Consider the following 15,345-nt stretch of genomic DNA (forward strand, 5'->3'; position numbering starts at 1 on the left):
TGCTGCTGATCCCTCACCTCAAACCAACAAGGTCAGCTCGGACAAGCGTTTCAAACACAAAGCCCAAAAACCCAACCTCATCGATTTGTTGGATGACGCCCCACTCAGAGATCCAATCACAGACTTGACCGGACTTCAGTTCCAGTTCTTCACCAATGTCGTTGAACCTACTCCAGACCAAATCAAGGAAAAGCAAGCCTCTGTTTCTCGAGTTGAGGAACAAGCCGACCCCAAAGTTCCTAAGGGTCCTATTTCTGCCGACACTTCTGCTCATCCTTCCACTGAGCAAGTGCTCGAAGTCCATGCTGCTCAAGACAACGAGTTAGCAAAGGAAACTCCTGCTCAAGTCAGTTCTGAGTTGCCTCAACCTCCCAAATCTACTCAACTTCAGACTGACACTGAGCAAGTCAATATCTCTGCTGATCAAATTCTTCCTACTCCTTCAAAGCAGAATGAAAACCAGTCAGCACCTTCCACTGACCTGAATAAAAGTCCAGCTGCTGACCACGCTGGCACCTCTGTTTCTGGATAGCACCAAACACCTCCTCCATCCGGTGCTACTAACATTCCGGCCCCTGAGCAACACACTGATGAATCCTATGCTTACTTGAATGCTTCTGAGTCTGGAAGGAAAATTATTGACTCAGCTCAAGCTCTACTTCAGGATATTCATCAAACTCACGTCGATGCTGCTGGGTCTGTTCATACGAGCCAACACAAATCTCCTCTGTCACTCAGCTCTTGACCAAACTTAAGGGTCTCAAAGATCTGATGAGTGTCATGACATCCTTCGTCTCTCAACAGCCCAAGCAAGAGTCCATAGTGAAGCTAGTTGAACTCCAGCTGATGATGGTCAATCATATGAACTCCATCCAAGGTCAAGTCAACACCTTATCAGCTGTGAACTCAACATATGCAACATCTGCTGAGGTTAATCAACATTTCTCCTAGCTGACCGGAGCTCATGACCTTATCTCCTCCTCTTCTCAGTGCTCCATCGATCAGATTGGTGAGGCCATTCGCCTACTCAACTTGAGCAAAGAGGAAATGGACACTGACCAAGTCAAGACTAATGAGATTCTGCAATGCACTCAATCCACACTTGCGCAAGTCCGGCATACAAATGCTCAACGTCAGTTCTATGATACCGTGTTGCTCAAAATGTACCATCAATCCTATGCCCGAATGACAGAATCGATCACTTGGATCGGGAAATCTCAAGAGTATCTGCTAAGTATGCTCAGTGCCAACATTAAAATCCCCGCTTCCAGTATGGCCGATGGCATACAGGTCTTCCAAGGACTAAGAGAGAGTACGAGTCAACTCTAACTGTATTCCTCAAAACTGACTCGTGCTGTTCAACAGGGAACTTTCTCTGCTTCCTCTCCTCCATCTCATGATGTTGGCAAAATGGGGGAGAAAGAACGAACAAAGCAAGCTGCTGGAACTCAGCAGAAAACGGGGGAGATATCTAAGCCAGTTGCCGGAACTCAACAGAAGCCTGGTTCAACTTTTGCTGACCCGAGCACCTACACTCAGCAACAACGAACTTCCCAAACCAAACCCAAGAAATAGTACTAGCAATAGTCAATATAGTCTTTGCTTGTAACTTACACTTTATGGCATGTTCTTGTTAAGCTGAGTAATATTATAAGCATCTTTTATCCACACTGACTTTATATATGCGATGCTTACTTATTGTGCTTATATGCTGATCTGTCCAAACTTATCTATTCATTGAACAACAAACTACATCTTGTGAACATAAGGAATATACAAGTAAAAATTACTCAGCATACAACTCTGATATCTATATGCGACACTGAGTAATAAAGTTCCAAGAATTGACCTACTTCTGAAAACTGACCTTAGGCTCATATGAATTAGATCTTGGAAGGTCTAGAATTGAACTAAGTCAGTAATGGCATGTCTTAATTTCTCTCGATTAAATCTTAGAAGGTTTAGAGATGGATTAAGTCAATAGATGCAACCCTTACGGGGGAGTAATTTCAGAAGAACAAGAAAGGTTAGCAATCATGAGGAACCTCAATGCTGAGTTCCATAATTAAATACTTTTGCCAACATCAAAATGGGGGAGTTTGTTGAAACACATTTCCACATGATTTTGATTTGACAAAATTATTTAAGTTAATCCCATGATTAAGACAATTAAATTTAAGTACTTTGATTTAATTGTACTAATGTGTTTGTTCAATATTGAGTATATGAATAAATGAGAACATGAATAAAAAATGAGACAGAACGAAGTCAGCATAAGACACAGCACAAGCTGAGTAGAATGTAACTCAGCATCATAAAAGAAAAGTCTTCTTCAGAACAAACGCTTGAAGACAAAGCTGACCGAAGACGCTGAGTAGAATGTTACCCAGTCTCCGATAAAGATGAAGAACAAAGGCAACGTCAATAAAGTCAAGCTGAGTGTTTGTCTGGTCAGTACGAATGATCCGTTTACTAAAAGACAAGATCCGACAAAGGTCTGCACCAATTCAGAAGCCTAAAAAATGTGATCAAAGACCTTTTCGAGACGCATGGATCAACTGGCATTTGGCAAGAAGACAAACCTGGCGCTAGAAGACGAAACCTGGCGCAAGAAGACGAAACTGGCAAGCCTGGCACCTGCTAAATTCAGACGATAGGATTGGCCTGCGATTCTGAATGATGACCAAATGAATGACGCAAGAAGACCGTTTGAATTCAACGGATATGTCCAAATTCAAATAATTGGAGCTTCAGAAATTGCTATAAAAGGACAAGTTCATCACTTGGATCCTTTGCCGAAACACAAGAAAGCACAGACAGAAAAGCAAATCTTCACAAGAGTGAAAATCCAAAAGAGAAGCTGTCTAAATAGAAAAAGCAAGTTCTTACACCCAAATCCAATCTATGTGTAAAAGTCTAGAGTGAATTTGTATTCATCTAAAGTGTTCTTCATCTAGAAAGAACAAATTTGTATCAATTGTAAAGATTGAGAGAGTGGTGCTGAGTACTCGGTTTTAGTACTCAACGGTAGAGAAAATCTGAGTGTTCGGTTATAGCGCTCAATAGGATTGAGTAGACGAATAGAGGACGGTACTCTTTCATACTCAATTGCTTTGTAAACGGTTTGTGCTCTACCTTTAAAGAGCTCAGTAGTGGATTGAAAAAGCCCGAAAGGATTCTAGGGACTGGACGTAGGCGGTGAGGCCGAACCAGGATAAGACTGCTGAGTAATATCTAACCCTTTTTCTTAATATATATATGTATGTGTTGCTTGCTTAAATTACTTAGGATATAAATTGTATAAGCTGACACTGAGTAATCAGAGTGCTGAGTTGGAAGCTGACCTTAAGTGTTAATTCCCAACTCACAAGTGAAACAGTTCTAGTCAGCCTCTGATTAAAGCTGTCTTACATCTCACTCAGCCTTGCTGCCCAAAACTGAGTGAAGTTATTTAAAGAATTAAATTAAGTCAGCACAATTAAGCGAAAAAGTTACATTAGTTTCTAACCCCCCCTTGGAACCAATCCTATTACATTTCACGAGACCAACAGCAATAGCATGTGGGCATGGGATCATTACGTTTGAGCTTCAATTTAGCACCTCTCTTTACACCATACTTTGTAAAAGCTTCTCTGAACTCATAAACACTCTTGAATACCATCCCAGTCTCAAAACACACTTCCTCACAATTTGGATCATAATGCACTCTTCTCCTTCTCCTCCTTTTTGGTCCATCTCCATCATTATAATCTGATGCAAAACTGTCTACATCCAAGGACCCAATATAATCCTCATCACCACTAAGTAGACTTCCCATTTCATCCCTATTCACTTCTCCTTCTACCTTTTTACTTATACCTAAACGTCCTAATAGAATCTTAGGAGGAGGTAGAGGTCTTTTTCTGTTGGATCTGTCTCTTTTCTGAGCTTCACGAATCTCCCGTACTTTAGCTAATTCCTCAGAAAATTCACTGCCTTCTGAATCATAGTCGTTTCCACCAACAATATCTTCATCCTCGTGAGAATCGACCTCTGATTCACAATCTGATTCTACATCAACATCTCCAACATCATCAACATGTGAAACAATTCCTTCATCTTGCAGATCAGGATGCCCACCTTCATTGAGTTCCTCTATTTGTGAAGCTGCTTCTTCAAATATGGTATCTTGACCTAGAGGAGTGACTTCTGCAATTTCTGCTTGCTTCAAGGTAGGTAGTGTATTTACACACATTTGGGCAACACTATGCATACTTTCCTTATCATGTTCGGACCCACTAACTTTGGCATCTTCAACTTTGTCCACGTACACATCCATAATATCATTATTGCCATTAGATCTTATCATATTCATAACATCCACATCATTATTAAGAATTATAATTTCACCAGTTAGCCCATTCTTGAAGTACACATAACCACTTTTTCCATACCCAATATTTCGAACAAACCATAATAATTCAAGTATTCCTAACTTATCAGTATCCACTTTCTCTTTTTCTACAACAATTCCAATAATATATCTCAACCCATTCCCTTCCTGAACTACACTACCTCCATGATGTAATCTAATGATAAGACTGGAATCCTCCATGTTGATATTTGACAAAAATATTTTAAAAAATTCACAGTACTTAATAAGATTCTCGACAAAACAATGACCCAACACAGCATAAAGTAAGCATAAAGTAAGAGGTATAATTGAAAAGTGATTTTAGTTCAGTAGATATAAAATTGAAAAGTGACTTGCAGGAAACACGCTCACGAAGGTCACGATTGAAAAGTATAAATTTCGAATTAAATACTAACCACAACAAATCTGAGAATGAATTAATCTTCCATAATTTCGATCCTCTGAATCCCCAAGTTCACTTGCAGGAAAAAAAAACCTAGATATAGAGGAAGGTGAAGTCTTACTGTTTAATCGTGTGATTTGGGGAAAGAAAAAACCATAGGCAATTTGGTCATTTTGCTTTTTTTTATGACATGCAAAAAATGGCTAAAAAATGACACGTGGCATTAATAATGTCAACAGTCAAACGCGTAAATTTCAAAACCCAACAATCTAATCTCACATGTTAAAGTTTTTTCATGAAACAGACAGTTGATCATTGTCATGTAGTTCATAATTTAGGTAAAAGTTTCGTTTTTTTTTTCATCTTTAGTAGTTTTTTGGTCTTTTCGCGTTCTTACCGTTTTTCCTTTTCGTGTTTTTATTTATCATTTTTTGCTTTTCGCGTTTTTCCCATTTTCACACTTTTTTTGCATTTTCTGTTTCTTTAATAATATATTAAATATTTAAATAATTGATGACAATAATTAAAAATTTTAAAAGAAATAATAAATTATATTTGAGGGTAATGTTGTCTGATAACAACCCAAATTATTCTTTGAATAAGGAATAAGGAAAAATTAATATAAATAATGGCAAACCATTATTCATTCTAAAAGAGATATTTAATGATAATTAATGCAGGATTAATGCAGGGGCGAATATGCAAATAATAAGGAAAAGAAAGGAGTCTCTAGCATTATGCCACACCACGTTGACCATGGCGAGATACGCCATAACGAGATACGCCCGGTGAGAGCGAGTAGTGGAGACCCGCCATAGCTCTCAAGGAGAGCGTACATACGCCTTGACAGATCTAAGAATACCAAAAGGCGCCTTTATTACCATCCATGAATGGGAATAAATACAATTAAATGACAATTAATAGCCATTAAAGGGGAATAAAGACTTGACTGTTCGAATACCTCAACTCTGAGGGTTTCAATGCTAAATGTTGGGATTAATGGAGAATTGATAGCAATTAAAGATGAGTAATGACACAACTCTTTACCTGCTTCCCCATTAATGTTGAAGGTTACAGAAACCTATATAAATACCCCAGCTTCCTAGGATCAAAGGTACACTTACTGATTCTCTACTTTTGTGCTTACAGTTTATTCTCAGAAATATTACTGACTTTGGCATCGGAGTGTCCCCGGCCGATCCCAACGGCGCCTCACAGGGAAGTGCTCCGATCAAGGATTTTTCCACAAGTTATCAATTGGTGCGGTGAGCGTGGATCTCTAACAAACAGAAGATCACAAAATCTTGATTGTATAAAGTTTCACAAAGAACAAAACAATGGAGTCAACGGAATAGAAATCACAATCTCAAACCTTGGCTCAATCAGTACAACAAATCTATCCAAAGATACTGTTCTCCATATATTGGTGGGAAAGAGTTTTCTACATTAAATCTGGAACTTTATGATGAAAAAGATAAGTTTCCTCCCCTTTCTTATTCCATTTTTAATTAAAGAAAATTGAGATCCCTCACTCTTATAAAGTGCTATGGATATCATTACATGTTATTATGATAAATCTAATAAACTGTGAAAGATGAAGTCATAGACACAAATCTTTCATTAAATCTTGCATGCTTACTATGCCCTCATATTTTTATGCATGACAAGTGTAATATGATATTATCATTGAATTAGTACAAACACATGTATAAGACCCGTAATCTTGGGATTTACAAAAAAAATCATCCATTCAATGTGATTTTGTCATTTGATATTAAAATATCATAAAAGGGCTCATGTAATTACAAATTATTTAGATCTGGTCGGTCTTTTGGATGAACATGCATATAACTATTAGAAAAAATTACAAAAAAAATCATATTTGGTTTTTCCTTGTACAATTCACCATCTATATATGGCTTTTCTCCTATATAGTACTTTTAATATCAAAAATTCATATATTTGAATATTGTTTTGTCAAACAGTTATTTCGTTCCCTTTTTTACAAGGGTGTGTCTATTCATATAAAAACTGTTTATTTGACATTGTTAGAATTTCTGTTACCAACACAAGAGACTTGAAAATATTGAGTCTATTTGTAATTATCCTGTAATTGTCCCTAACTATTAAAGCCATTATGGACTGATGAATTACCAAATTGGATAAACAAAACTTTCATATCCTGAGCTAACTACAAAATAGTGCAAGTGTCGGTTTCGGATCAGAACATTAATTTATGCGAAATTCTTAGGATATACATGAGAATTCCTTAAAGATTGGAGGATTGTATGTGAAGGTAGGTGATAGTGGATTTTGAGTAATTTTCCTTACACTCCAAATTGGAGGAGAATCATGGTACATGTATTTTTCTTCCAAAATTACCCTTTCTCTTTTATTTTATTCGTACAAATGAAATGATATAAGAGTAATTTTATATATAACTATATTATTAAATCATCACTTACCTTTCTTTAATTACACCTCATTCAAATGAGGCTTTAATGATCTCTGAATGCCATTAATGTATGGATGCACAATATTAATTGCAAGTAAATAGCAACTATGTAAGATATCTTACCTAATATAGAATGTCATAACTTTTATGACGTTTAAAATAAATATGCTATCTTGGATATTAATGTGCATTGAAATACAAAAGGACATTATTCTTAAACCATTCTCATAATGGTTATTTATTAAGAATTCATTATGATATTCATGTGCAGTAGCAATCTTTATGGTTATGACCGTTATACATGATATTATTATTAAAACAAGCACGATTAAAATTCTATTATGAATTTGTTTGACATATAATATTTACTCGGTTTTATCCTTTGACTAAGTTCATTCTAGAGTCAGGGACCAACGCGAAGGAATTATTAAGTTGATTCCAAGATGAATTAAAAATTCCATAAAGAGAATTGCATCATACATGATATTTGCCAACAAGGCAAATGCAAACATTCTTTTGCTATGAAGTATGTTCCATGGATCAAGCCATTGATCCCCAATGTAAGTGAATATAGCTTTTATGACTTACCACAATCTTTTAATAATGGAAAGAGTATGCCCCACTTCTGGAGTTCTTTCAGTGCTAACCCACAGGTACAAGGGAGTTGCTAATACTACAACCAGTGCAAACACTGATATGAAAAATAAAGCTCAATCCAAAGAAGTGTATATGCAGAGTCACTTCAGAAAAATTCCTTGACTATGTCATTGGCCAAAAAGGAGTTAGAGCAAATCCAGATAAAATAAAAGCCTTGCGAGGAAAAAGGTGAAAAGAGCGCCTAAATAAAAGCCATGCGAGGAAAAATGTGAAAAGAGCGCCTAAATGAAAACCCCACAATGGGTGAGAAAGATCCAGAGGTTGAACGGGCGGATCATCATACTAGAAAGATTGTCAACAAGCATATCAAGGTATAAAACAATTCCTAGCAGAACCACCCTTGATGAGCAGACCAATCTGAAGGGGAGACCTGCATTTGTATCAATCTGTCATGGATAAAGCTATATGCACCATGGTTATTCAAGAAGAAGAAGGTCAGCAGTTCTCCATCTATTATTTTAGCAAAATGTTGAAGGATGCGGAGACAAGATATTCGAAGCTAGATAAAATGGCTCCCACGGTTGTGACAACATCCATCCGCGTTAAACCATAGCTCCAAGCATAACCTCAACATGATCGATATCAAGATCAAGAGCCAGATTTACCATCACGATTCAACATTGAACACACGGATGATGAGATTGAAAGATGAGGGCATACCGCTCTATATAGACAAGAGAACAATGCAGAAAGGTACGCCATCAAGTTAACATGAATTCGCCATTCACAGCACGGATCCTGGGGTACGAAGCGGACAGAATGTTTAAAGCTTCCAACTTGCCACAATATAAAAGAAAAGATTCAATATAAGCGGGACATTACATATCCCGAACCCAAAGGAGGGGAGCATGTAACCGTTGGAAGAAACGCCAAAGCGTACTACAGGTTGGCCACCACACTGAAGCTTGCTGGGAGCTGGCAAACTAGATAGCTTTGTCCAGAATAACAAATAACAAGATGACAAGCAGAAGACAGATCCCAAAAATAAATTCAAAAGTGTCATTAATGTCATAGCAGATGGACCAGTGTATCAGCCACCCGTGGAAAAAGCAAAAATATCTGCTCTGGATAAAACATCCCTCCATTGCTCCTTTTGCAGAAACAGGTCCAGTAATCTCTCCACATGCAGATGCATTGGTAGTAACAATGGCAATTCAAGGATGGGAGATAAAATAAAGCGAGTAAAGACACGGGCAGTTCTCGTAATGTCATCACCAAAGGTGCATTCGCCAAACTAAAGGTTGATCCGATCCAAATAGAAACAACCATTGTTGACATCATTGGAGTGACGGGTCACACTATCCAGACCAAGGGCCAGAGGTTGCAGCCCTAATTTCCATCCGTCGTCTGACAATGTACATTCCCACCAGCAAAGGAGGAGTAATGATTAGCGGGAACCAAAAGGTGGCTAAAGAGACTTATACTCGGCGTCACTATCAATCCGCCCACAATCCAAAGAGGACGAAGGTGAGAAATATTAACTTGTCACTACAGCTTTGGGCGACACAGAAACGCTCCTTATTGCTGATGGAAAGCGGGTGCGGATCGCCAAAGGATTAAAACTTGAGATTAAAGAGGATGTTAAAAAAGTTCTCATTGAGTCTGAAAGCGTATTTACATAGGAGAATGAGATCCCCACAAGAGTAAGCCCAGATGTGATTATTCATAAGTTAAACATCATTGAGGATACGGTTCTAGTTGCTCAGAAAAGACGGAACCATGGGCCTAAAAATCAGTATTTTTACATATTCTTATATGTGCATTAAACTGTTATAGTATCCTATATTTTATAATTTATTCTTTCTCGCCATACTTCTTATATTCATTTGCCTAGCTTTTAGTGCTGATATACGCCCAGTGGCTGGCGAATGAAAAGTTCCACAGGTGGATCAATTACCTCAAAGATAGGACAATTGATCCCATCACGGTCGGATCCCCTTTCCATAAAGATAAGAAGCACAGACCCTCAGGAGCTTTCAAATAAGCTCAACTCTCTCCTCAAAGACAGGAAAAGGATTGACCACCATCAAAAGCGGGTTAAAATCGTCTCAAACATGAGAGCATTACACCCTCAACTTTCTCCTCAAAGATAGGAGAACACTCTCATGGGCGGATCCATCTTTAGATGATCACCATTCAAGAAAGAGTTAAAACATTCCTTGGACGCAAGGACTTTACACTCTCTCACTCCCTTCCCAAAGAAGGGTTCACAAGTCCTACGGGCGGATCGCTTCACCTCAAAGATAGGTAGCAAGTTGATCCCCTAGGCAGCTTTACTTCCTCTAGAAGGAATAGAACAGCTTCAAACCTTCACAAAGGTTCGCACAACGGAGTATGGCTGGCCACCTACTCCATATTAAATCCTACAAACTTATATATTTACTTACGCAAATGTAAAAGTAAATGGCGACCATAAGGATTAAAACAATTGTACTTAAGTTTTACAAACAATCGGACAATAATCTCAGCGGCGGATCGATCTACCTCAAAGATAGGAAACAATTGATTACCGTCAGAGACAGAGTTAAAACATTTCTTAGACGTGAGAACTTTACACTCTCAAATACTCTTCCCAAAGAAGAGTCTCAAGACCTGGCGGCGGATCGATTCACCTCAAAGATAGAAAGCAAATCGATCGCCTAAGGCAGCTTAACTTCCTCACCAGGAATAAAAGCTTATAACCTTCACAAAGGTTCACACATTGGGGTACGGTTGGCCACCTACCCTAAACAATCAGAGAAATCCTAAACCAGATTCTAGAAAATTACTTGCTAAAAGATATAATGCATTAGTAAAAATAGTTCTGGAAAGCAAAGGGTTCATCCAACTAATGAAGCCTCGTCTTCATCTCCAAATAATGAAGCCTCGTCTTCATCATCAAAATAATGAAGCCTCGTCTTCATCTCCAAGTAATGAAGCCTCGTCTTCATCTCCAAACAATGAAGCCTCGTCTTCATCAAATTAATGAAGCCTCGTCTTCTTTCAATTCATGAAGCCTCGTCTTCATCCAAATAATAAAGCCTCGTCTTCATCCAAGTAATGAAGCCTCGTCTTCATCTCCAAACAATGAAGCCTCGTCTTCATCAAAGTAATGAATTCACGTCTTCATCATAGAAATAACGAAGTCTCGCCTTCACAAATGCAAAGTAAAAACACTTTGGAAAATGAGTAAAGGCTAAAAAGGCAAGTGCCTAGAGTGCCAAAACCCTCCACAAAATGCACAAAAGTCCCTAAATGGCTGATCATTCTTACTGATCCCTAAGGTCGGGTCATTCTCCTCAATATGGCAGAACTGAAGAAAAAAAGTCCCTAAGGCGAATCGTAATCCTATGCGGTAGGAACAAATGGTCCCATAAAGGGCGGGTTATTCCATTTCTAAAAGAAATATAACTCTCAAAAAGCCCCTAGAGGCTAACAATGGATACAGCTGACCACCTATTCACGAAGAAGAAAAAACCCCTAAAAGTGCATCATATCCATATATGATCCCATCTAGGGCGGGTCCACTTTCCTCCAAGATGGAAAAATAAAACACCATTTAGACAGCCCTAAAGAGCTTTTTATACCTTTAGGGGGGGGGGGGCTTCTGATAACAACCCAAATTATTCTTTGAATAAGGAATAAGGGAAAATTAATATAAATAATGGCAAACCATTATTCATTCTAAAAGAGATATTTAATGATAATTAATGCATGATTAATGCAGGGGCGAATATGCAAATAATAAGGAAAAGGAAGGAGTCTCTAGCATTATGCCACACCACGTTGACCATGGCGAGATACACCCGATGAGAGCGAGTAGTGGAGACCCGCCATAGCTCTCAAGGAGAGCGTACATACGCCTTGACAGATCTAAGAATACCAAAAAGCGCATTTATTACCATCCATGAATGGGAATAAATACAATTAAATGGCAATTAATAGCCATTAAAGGAGAATAAAGACTTGACTGTTCGAATACCTCAACTCTGAGGGTTTCAATGCTAAATGTTGGGATTAATGGAGAATTGATAGCAATTAAAGATGAGTAATGACACAACTCTTCACCTGCTTCCCCATTAATGTTGAAGGTTACAGAAACCTATATAAATACCCCAGCTTCCTAGGATCAAAGGTACACTTACTGATTCTCTACTTTTGTGCTTACAGTTTATTCTCAGAAATATTACTGACTTTGGCATCGGAGTGTCCCCGGCCGATCCCAACGGCGCCTCACAGGAAAGTGCTCCGATCAAGGATTTTTCCACAAGTTATCATTGTCTTTAAAACAAAAAAAAAGTTACTTATTCCATCTTATGTCATTCAATCAACCAAACATATGAATATAGTTATTTATTCTTAAAGAATATCTATTATGTTCTTTCTTATTCCTATATAACCATTCTATTTCATTTCATGAACCAAACAATACTTTTATATAGAGGAGGTGTTTGTTTACTCCATTTTAACCTTCTGATTGCCTTTTTATATTAAAAATTAGAGTTTTAAGTGTTTGGTTAGAGAACTATTGTTTGTCTTTTATACATGAAAATTGACTCTTTCAAAAAGTAGAGAATCTCTACTTTTTAGAAAAATAGCATTTTTCCAACCGCAAACTATAACAACAAACAATAAGTAAACCAAATGGGCTCGGAGTCTTTTTTTTTTATCCAATCAATTTTCTCTACTAGTATCTCATTTAGCTATTTTTGAAGGTAACACACATCAAGAGCAAAATAGAGATACTAGGAGCAAATAAGGTAACACTCATCACTTCAAGTCGCAATTTGCACTCCAAAATTTTGTCCATTGAGTGCAAACTTAACAAGTGATATTAAAATAATTTCTCCAACTTTAATACTGTTACTCAATTTTTTTTGCTTTTTTCAACCATAAGTATCATTTTTATCATAAAAAAAATTAGTCTTCAAAGTATCACAAAGCAACAAGTTAAAGAAAAAACTTTTCCCATTAATAAAACTTGATATAATAATGAATTAAAAAGAAGCTTGTGTCTTATCGGAAAATGTTATAGGGAGCTCGATCCTATGAGGATCCTCGTACATTTTTACGACATGTGTTGCAAAATACATCTTCTACAAAATGTGTCACAAAATATATGAGATTTTCAAAGGACTCATGTCCCTAAAAAAAACTTCAAGTTTTATAACGACCAAATTTAATATGATGTAATAAAATTATTATAATATTTACGAAATCATTATTTTTTTATCAATTAGAGATAAACAAAAGTTAAGTAGTTAAAAAAATATATATCAAAAATAAAAATTTAACTCATCCCAAAAGATAATTTAAGAGAATAATTGTCTCATATATATAAAGAGTGGACATGTGAAGTGGTTCATGAATAATAAAGTGGTCATATCAGGGCTCGATTGGGAACTTGAGCTAGTCTCATGGAGAAAGACAAGATAGAGCGCGAATTTATTAATAAAGTGAAGCAAGATATGATCGCACAAGAACTCGTATATTAAAATATTTAGCCTCTATATTACTTAATAATCCCTTTTTCTCTATGGATCAAACATATATGATGCGTCGTTATGTCGCAGTAATGGAGGAATTAACATTTTTATATAGCTCTCTTATCAAATAATGTTAGATATCTAACACAATACTCTCATGTCCAAAACCATATGTAGCGTGAAACAAAATTAGTGGGTGATTCAACGTTGAATATGAAACTATCATATCATGAGCAAACTTAAGAACTTACAGAGAAAATATTTTAGAATTATATATTATCTTCTCACAACCGAATGATATGACATTGTTTATATAGTTATAGAGAAAAAAAATACTATTTAGAACTTTCTAACTAACAACTTCCACCACATAACTATTAGTTTCTTCGTATAATATACTTACAAATACTTTTCTAAACTCCCCCTTCAAATTGAAAACTCGACACGAACCAATTTGGCCAATAAGGTAACAATTGAGCATTCATAAGTGATTTTGTGAAGCAATCTCTAAGTCCATTATGAGTAGAACATACAATAAAATGAGGAATCGGGAATCAAGATTTTCTCGAAAAATATGATAATCAATATCTAAATATCTAGTTAGGGTTGTAGATGAGACGGGGTGAAATGAAGAATGGATTTCTCATCTCTATCCTCAAATTTTACGAAATTTTTTATTTCTATCCCCATATAAAAATCAGGAAAAACTGTTTTCTTCTCCACCCACAAAAAAAAATTATTTTTATTTTAAATATTAATTATAAATTAACTTTATAAAAAAATATAATATCAAATTATTATTATAAAAATTAAATATTTTAAGTAAAGATAATAAATATATATAATTTTCAATTCATGTTATAATTAGATTTATAAGTATACAAATTAATATCAACATTTAATATATATATATATATATATAATTTTATTAATAATTTTGGAGATCTCTATTGAATCAGGGACCATATTTACATAGCGCGTGGAGGGTGGGTATTTCCATCTCCATCTTCATCTCAATTTAGGGTTAAATTTTTTTTTATCCCACCCTATTGGGGATAAGATTTCCGCAAGGCTTTAAGGGTATTTCTCATCCTCTCCTTATCTCAACTTTGAGGATAGAAAATTCATTATCCTTATCTCATAAAAAACTTTTCAGAAATTCTTTATCTTGTTAGGGTGGATCCTCGATAGGAACAGGGAATCCTCACCCTGATTGACAACCTTAGATATACTGAATTTAAAATTTAAAGTAAAATAGGAAATTCTTAGGTATATATTTGGTAAATGGATTTCTTGTTTATTGTTCTCTTCGATTTTTAATATATGTCATTATAAGATTTTATCAATTTATTCTTTTTTTTTTTTATACGGGGTTTTGTATTATCAATATATTTTTGACAAATTTGTTTCTTTTTGCCCTTGTGTATGGTATGAGATAAATTTAGTATTATGCAAACAATTCTATTTTTTTAAGAAAAAACATTACATGAAAATTAGAGTTTTAACTTTAAAACAGAAATATTAAAAGCAAATTAATCATTTAAATATTTTATTAGTCTGGGTGAAAAATCTTAAACACCATGTATTAAAATCAAGGAAGCACCAATTAAGATTATTTTGAGTGGTCAATACTTCAAGTTGATAAGATATTAAGTTCAAGTCTTAACATACGTGGTAAACTTTTAATCGGGAGATGATCCATATAAAACTACTCATACTGTTTGACAGTTAATAATCTCAAATTAGAAAATTTCAAGAATTAATGATATTCTAAACAACTTTAATTCTTCAATTTTTTGGTTTTGACGTCATTTAGCCATTGTTTGGTTAGGAGAGAGAAAATTAATATTTAGAGAGAGAATACTCCAAAAATGACGATTCTAAACAATTGAGAACATAGTTTCATTGTAAATATGGTACTATACAAATTTAAATCTTGAAAATTTCTATTTTTAGGTTATCAACAGCCAAT

This window comes from Euphorbia lathyris, chromosome 2, assembly GCF_963576675.1.
Source record: "Euphorbia lathyris chromosome 2, ddEupLath1.1, whole genome shotgun sequence".
NCBI lineage: Eukaryota > Viridiplantae > Streptophyta > Magnoliopsida > Malpighiales > Euphorbiaceae > Euphorbia > Euphorbia lathyris.